Here is an 8,532-nt window from a genome sequence, read left to right as displayed (position 1 = left end):
TACAGATCGTATGCACGTATGCATGCATGTGGCTGTGGTGCCACCTCAACTACCAAGAATTCGAAAGGTTATGCATGATTATTAATAATGCTAAACATATAAAGAGTTATACGCAATTACACATTGATTATGATTTTTTTCATCTACTAATCAATCATAAACTTGCCCCCCTGATTTTCAGGAGGGGTGGGCCGCCTCGCCACCTATTGACCAATCAAATTAACCTTCTTTATAAAAGCTTGTAACTCGTTTGTAACGTGCAGAATTACTCATGATTATAGTATTGTATTCTTATTGCGTAGCGAATCCATAAAAGAAGGTACTACTACCTATTGTTGCAATACCAGAGCTGCTAACTAACTACATCCGCTGGGAAATGGAAAGTAGGAGTGTGATGGGCATATGCAGAACCCTCAGGCAATAACGTCTCACTGCACACCTTGTCATCTGAACTGTACCACTCACTTGCATTGGACACATGCACGCACAGTTCATCTCTAGCCACAGAGAAAGCTACTACCTTCAATCATACTGCACGATATGGTTTATTACACGCTTTGCATCACCCTTTGTCTTGACGATAAAGTGGTCGGTCGCATAACCACATGGCGCAGGATCAAATTATTCAGTCCCGATTATAAAAACGTGCGCAAAGCCACAGACGGAGCAGCCTGAGAACATTCTCCTGGCTGGCACGAGAACGAATGATCGAATACGCCTGGGTCGCATGGCGTGCATGACAGGTAAGGTGCGGTGGTGAGGCTTGTATGATCAGCGTCAGGGACAGGCGCGAAAGATGAGAGAATGATGCGCGTGATCTTAGCCAACCATCCATGTTTGCATTCAGAAATGGTCCAGTGGATCAATGATGGCCATGACCGGTTCTTTATCTCTGTGTGTTCCTAACAACCGATGGCAACTAGCTCGTGTGATTTCATTTCATTAAGTAAAATCATGTCGTTGGAGATTGTGATCGCCTCCATCATCCAAGGGTGTCCACCTTCTGCTTTGCGTTAATTAACGGTTACTGAGACCATCCTCTCCGAATTTGCGTACCACCGGCTATCAATTTCACTATTTATTTTTTCCTATAAAATACCAAAACATTTCTGTAAAGGATGTTGAAATACTCGCTTCCTGCAGGCCTTTGAGGGCGAAGAGGCTCTCCACGACATCCGTTTTCGGGCGGTGTGCTGCGGGAGCCACTCGGGGGCTCTTCGCGCCATCCGATTTGCTCTCAACAGGGCATGACGGGCGGACAACGGGTGTGCACGGAGCCACCATCATGCGGCGAGTGCAGTCATGCCCGCGTTCAGCGTCCCGTGCATTGCCTCGTGCACGAGGGCGTGGCGGGACCCACCTCTCGGTGTCCTCGCCCCATGACGGCGTGGTTTGGTCATGCGAGCCGGACTTGCGTGACCAAATGGCTTGACTGCCTCCTGGGCACCTCCGCGGGCGAGGTTGACTTTGCATCGCCCGTTCTACGTCTGGCTCGAGCGGATAGCTCCCCGGAGCTCTCGCAGCCGTGTGATCTATCCGGACAGCGCGCACCTAGCCGGGTTGCCTCAAGGGTCCGTGACTGGTTGACCGCGGGGGCAACCAAGGCCATCATCATGGGTTATTTTGGTCGCAACCGCGTGCGCTGTTCCGACCACTGCCCTGTGCGCGATGGGCGTGCCTGTTAGTGTCTTCGGACCTCGCCCAAATGTTGTTGTGGCGTCAAGTGGGCCCCGCGCATGCCAATTATGCTTAGGTTGGGTGCAGCCAGGCACGCGCGAGCGCCCTCTTTGGTGTGGTGTATGTTGAGTGATCACAGAGGGCCATCGAGCTAGGGATTGTGACGAGAACAACTCGAGTGGCCAGCGATGTGTTTGTCGGGCCCGGTGCACCGTGGGTTCCTAATCGAATCTCACGAGTCGGGTTGTGACATGAGCTATTTGGTATTTTTCTTAAAAAGGTTATATTTGTTGAAAATATGCCCTACAATATTTGATCTAGCCAACCATGCATGTTTGCATTCAGAAATGATCCAGTGGATCAACGATGGCCATGACCGGTTCTTTATCTCTGTGTTTTCCTAACAACCAATGTCAACTAACTCATGGGATTTTTTTATAGTAATCATGTCGTTGGAGATTGTGACTGCCTCCATCATCCGAGTGTGGCCACCTTCAGTTTTGCGTTAACTAACGGTTAACGAGACAATCCTTTGTGAATGTGCCTACCACCAGCTTAATTAATTTGCCCATTTAATTTCATCTTTAAAATACAAAAACATACTCATACCTTCAAAAAAAAAGATTACAACGCAATAGTATTGGAACCCCTTACTAGTTGCGTGCGCTATGGGCCACTAGCGGCGTTCAGACGACACATCGCTAGTACGACGCCCCTGTAACATGTTACTAGCAGCGGTCAGCCGAAATACCGCTAATATGTACTGTAAAAATAGTGTGAGCACCCAAACGCCGCCAATAAGATCACTTCTAGCTGCGTGCACTGCACACGCTGCTAACTGAAAGCAAAAATTTGTACCCAATTTTGCTGTCATGGCTGCATTTTGCTATTAACAACATTATATGACAGCAAATGGATCAAGCTGGGTTCTGTACCCAATAACATTTGGTTGGCCTACATGGTGCCATGGTAGCTTTTTGGAGCCGTTAGGGCTGATTATGCTGCCATAGCACCATTTTGGGCAGCCAAAAATGTAAATGAAGTTTAAGATTGACTGCAACTAATAATTATAAGTATCACAATGATAACAGACATTTGCTTAAACTCGATACTAGCTTAACTAACAAACATGTACTTAAAGTCGCTACTAGCTTATCTAAAAATGTACTTAGCAACACTTCCAAACAACATTTCAAAAACAAAGTGCTTATAACAAGGTAGCATTTAACACATTGTACTTAAATGAAGCCTACTCACCAATCTGGTAGTTATAGATGGTACGCATGAATAGGACCACCCTTCATGTCCTAAGTGGGGAACGATGATTAACTTGTCACCTTCGTTGGCAAAGTATACATTACGAAACTCCTTCCACCCATTGACGATGAGATGTCATCCGTGTGGCGACGTCGAGTAGGTGCATACCAATGCTAGTCGTGTTAGAGATGACAATTCACATGTCACCACTTTGTTGAGCCTGCATTTGCTCAGGCACCACACGTTGTGGGAGTTTCTGTTGCGAAACACAAGTGATAACATACATATATATCAAGTAAGCACTCTATTTGATTTAATTAAAAACATAAATAACTTGAAATTCAATACAATGCAATTCTCAGTAGGAGTGGCTTCTAAATATTGCGCTTGTTAAACTTGTGCACGAATGGCACAGAGGAGTCATTGTACGGGCTACCATTGATATCTCGAACACGGTCCCTGTAGACATGGCTCCTGTCTACTATCCTATGAGTTTCTGGGCACACGGTGAATGTAGTTTGCATTCAGAAATGATCAAGTGGATCAACGATGGCCAAGACCGGTTCTTAATCTCTTTGTTTTCCTAACAACCGATGGCAACTAACTCGTGGGATTTCATTTCTTTCTAGTAATCATGTCATTGGAGATTGTGATCACCTCCATAGTCCGAGGGTGGCCACCTTTAGTTTTGTGTTAACTGACGGTTACCGAGACCATCCTCTGCGAATTTACGTGCCACCAGCTACTAATATGACTATTTATTTTTCCCTGTAAAATACCAAAACATTCCTCTTGTAAAGGATGCTAAAATACTCGCCTACTGCACCCATTCGAGGGCGAAGAGGCTCTCCACACCATCCTTTTTGTATGTCGTGTTGTGGTCCTTGAAGGAAATATGCCCTAGAGGCAATAATAAAGTTGTTATTTATATTTCCTTATATCATGATAAATGTTTATTATTCATGCTAGAATTGTATTAACCGGAAACTTTATACATGTGTGAATACATAGACAAAACAAAGTGTCCCTAGTATGCATCTACTTGACTAGCTCATTAATCAAAGATGGTTAAGTTTCCAGACCATAGACATGTGTTGTCATTTGATGAACGGGATCACATCATTCGGAGAATGATGTGATGGACAAGACCCATCCATTAGCTTAGCATAATGACCGTTAAGTTTTATTGCTAATGCTTTCTTCATGACTTATACATATTCCTTTGACTATGAGATTATGCAACTCCTGAATACTGGAGGAACACCTTGTGTGCTATCAAACGTCACAACATAACTGGGTGATTATAAAGATGCCCTACAGGTGTCTCCGAAGGTGTTTGTTGGGTTGACATAGATCGAGATTAGGATTTGTCACTCTGAGTTTCAGAGAGGTATCTCTGGGCCCTCTCGGTAATGCACATCAAGATAAGCCTTGCAAGCAATGTGACTAATGAGTTAGTTGCGGGATGATGCATTACGCAACGAGTAAAGAGACTTGACGGTAACGAGATTGAACTAGGTATGAGGATACAGATGATCGAATCTCGGGCAAGTAACATACCGATGACAAAGGGAATAACGTATGTTGTCATTACGGTTTGACCGATAAAGATCTTCCTAGAATAAGTAGGAACCAATATGAGCGTCCAGGTTCCGCTATTGGTTATTGATCGAAGATGTGTCTCGGTCATGTCTAGATAGTTCACAAACCCGTAGGGTCCGCACGCTTAACGTTCGATGACGATTTGTATTATGAGTTATGTGTTTTGGTGACCGAAGATTGTTCAGAGTCCCGAATGAGATCATGGACATGACGAGGAGTCTCGAAATGGTCAAGAGGTAAAGATTGATATATTGGACGATGGTATTCAAATACCGGAATGATTTCGTAGTGGTTCGGATATTTTTCGGAGTACCGAGGGGTTACCGGAACCCCCCAGGGAAAGTAATGGGCCTACATGGGCCATAGGGGAGAGGGGAGGCAGCCCACAAGGGGTGGCCGCGCCCCCCTCCCATGGGGAGTCCGAAATGGACTAGGGGAGGGGGCGTGCCCCCTTTCCTTCTCATCTTCCCTCTCCCTTCCCCTTTTCCCCTCCGTAAGAAAGGAAGGGGGGGCAAATAGGACTTGGAGTCCTATTCGGTTTCCCCCCATCGCGCGCCCCCTCTAGGTCGGCCACCTCCTCCCCTCCTCCTTTATATACGGGGGCAGGGGGCACCCTAAAGCACAACAGTTGTTCTCCTGGCCGTGTGCAGTGCCCCCCTCCATAGTTTACTCCTCCGGTCATAGCGTCGTAGTGCTTAGGAGAAGCCCTGAGCGGGTCACATCACCGTCACTACGCCGTCGTGCTGACGACACTCTCCCTCGACCCTCTGCTGGATCAAGAGTTCGAGGGACGTCATTGAGCTAAACGTGTGCTGAACTCGGAGGTGCCATATGTTCGGTACTTGATCGGTTGGATCGCGAAGACGTTCGACTACATCAACCGCGTTAACCTAACGCTTCCGCTTTCGGTCTACGAGGGTACTTGGACACACTCTTCCTCTCTCGTTGCTATGCATCTCCTAGATATATCTTGCATGATCGTCGGATATTTTTTGAAACTCTATGCTACGTTCCCCAACAGTGGCATCCGAGCCAGGTCTATGCATAGATGATATGCACGAGCAGAACACAAAGAGTTGTGGGCGATAATAGTGAAGGAAATATGCCCTAGAGGCAATAATAAAGTTATTATTTATTTCCTTCTTTCATGATAAATGTTTATTATTCATGCTAGAATTGTCTTAACCGGAAACATAATACATGTGTGAATACATAGACAAACATAGTGTCACTAGTATGCCTCTACTTGACTAGCTCGTTGATCAAAGATGGTTATGTTTCCTAACCATAGACATGAGTTGTCATTTGATAAACGGGATCACGTCATTATAAGAATGATGTGATTGACTTGACCCATTCCGTTAGCTTAGCACTTGATCGTTTTAGTTTACTGCTATTGCTTTCTTCATGACTTATACATGTTCCTATGACTATGAAATTATGCAACTCCCAATTACCGGAGGAACACTTTGTGTTCTACCAAACGTCACAATGTAACTGGGTGATTATAAAGGTGCTCTACAAGTGTCTCCGATGGTACTTGTTGAGTTGGCATAGATCAAGATTAGGATTTGTCACTCCGATTGTCGGAGAGGTATCTCTGGGCCCTCTCGGTAATGCACATCACTATAAGCCTTGCAAGCAATGTGACTAATGAGTTAGTTGTGGGATGTTGCATTACAGAACGAGTAAAGAGACTTGCCGGTAACGATATTGAACTAGGTATTGAGATACCGACGATCAAATCTCGGGCAAGTAACATACCGATGACAAAGGGAACAACGTATGTTGTTATGCGGTTTGACTGATAAAAGATCTTCGTAGAATATGTAGGAAACAATATGAGCATCTAGGTTTCGCTATTGGTTATTGACCGGAGACATGTCTCGGTCATGTCTACATAGTTCTCGAACCCGTAGGGTCCGCACGCTAAAATTCTGTGACGATCGGTATTATGAGTTTTTTTGTTTTGATGTACCAAAGGTAGTTCGGAGTCCCGGATATGATCACGGACATGATGAGGAGTCTCGAAATGGTCGAGACGTAAAGATCGATATATTGGATGACTATTTTCAGACACCGTAAGTGCTTCGGGAGGTTTCGGACATTTACCGGAGTACCGTGGGGTTACCGGAACCCCCGGGGGAGTATATTGGGCTTAATGGGCCTTAGTGGGAGAAGAGGAGGGGCGGCCAAGGGCAGCCGCGCGCCCCTCCCCCTCTAGTACGAATTGGACAAGGAGGGGGGGCGGCGCTCCCCTTTCCTTCTCTTCCTCTCTCCCTTCCTTCTCCTCTCCTACTCCAAGTAGGAAAAGAGGGAGTCCTACTCCCGGTGGGAGTAGGACTCCCCCCTTGGCGCACCCTCCTCCTTGGCAGGCCGCCCCCTAGCTCCTTTATATACGGGGGCAGGGGGCACCCCATAGACACAACAATTGATCTGTTGATCTCTTAGCCGTGTGCGGTGCCCCCCACCATAACCCACCTGTTATATCATAGCGGTGCTTAGGCAATGCCCTGCGTCAGTAGCTTCATCAACATCATCACCACACTGTCGTGCTGACGAAACTCTTCCCCGAGCTCTACTGGATCATAAGTTCACGGGACATCACCGAGCTGAACGTGTGCTGAACGTGGAGGTGTTGTACTTTTGGTGCTGAGGATCGTTCGATCATGAAGATGTATGACTACATCAACTGCGTTGTTATAACGCTTCCGCTTAACGGTCTACGAGGATACGTGGACGACACTCTCCCCTCTCATTGCTATGCATCACCATGATCTTGTGTGTGCGTAGGATTTTTTTTTTGAAATTACTACGTTCCTCAACAGTGGCATCCGAGCCAGGTTTATGCGTAGATGTTATATGCACGAGTTGAACACAAGTGAGTTGTGGGTGATACAAGTCATACTGCTTACCAGCATGTCATACTTTGGTTCGGCGGTATTGTTGGATGAAGCGGCCCGGACCGACATTACGCGTGCGCTTATGCAAGACTGGTTCTACCGACGTGCTTTGCACACAGGTGGCTGGCGGGTGTCAGTTTCTCCAAATTTAGTTGAACCGAGTGTGGCTACGCCCGGTCCTTGAGAAGGTTAAAACAACACTAACTTGACAAACTATCGTTGTGGTTTTGATGCGTAGGTAAGAACAGTTCTTGCTCAGCCCGTAGCAGCCACGTAAAACTTGCAACAACAAAAGAGAGGACGTCTAACTTGTTTTTGCAGGGCATGTTGTGATGTGATATGGTCAAGACATGATGCTATATTTATTGTATGAGATGATCATGTTTTGTAACGGAGTTATCGGCAACTGGCAGGAGCCATATGGTTGTCGCTTTATTGTATGCAATGCAATCGCCCTGTAATTGCTTTACTTTATCACTAAGCGGTAGCAATAGTCGTAGAAGCAATAGATGGCGAGGCCACAACGATGCTACGATGGAGATCAAGGTGTTGCGCCGGTGACGATGGTCATCATGACGGTGCTTTGGAGATGGAGATCAAAGGCACAAGATGATGATGGCCATATCATATCACTTATATTGGTTGCATGTGATATTTATCCCTTATGCATCTTATTCTGCTTTGTTTGACGTTAGCATTATAAGATGATCTCTCACTAAATTTCAAGGTAAAAGTGTTCTCCCTAAGTATGCACCGTTGCCAAAGTTTGTCATCCCGAGACACCACGTGATGATCGGGTGTGATAAGCTCAACGTTCATCTACAACAGGTGTAAGCCAATTTTACACAAGCAGAATACTCGGGTTAAACTTGACGAGCCTAGCATATGCAGATATGGCCTCGGAACACTGAGACCGAAAGGTCGAGCGTGAATCATATAGTAGATATGATCAACATAGAGATGTTCACCATTGAAAACTACTGCATTTCACGTGACGATCGGTTATGGTTTAGTTGATATGGATCACGTGATCACTTAGATGATTAGAGCGATGTCTATCTAAGTGGGAGTTCTTAAGTAATATGATTAATTG

The sequence above is a fragment of the Triticum dicoccoides genome, chromosome 6A (assembly GCF_002162155.2).
Source record: "Triticum dicoccoides isolate Atlit2015 ecotype Zavitan chromosome 6A, WEW_v2.0, whole genome shotgun sequence".
Lineage (NCBI taxonomy): Eukaryota > Viridiplantae > Streptophyta > Magnoliopsida > Poales > Poaceae > Triticum > Triticum dicoccoides.
The sequence above is the reverse complement of the archived record's forward strand: the minus strand, read 5'-3'. Positions refer to the sequence as shown.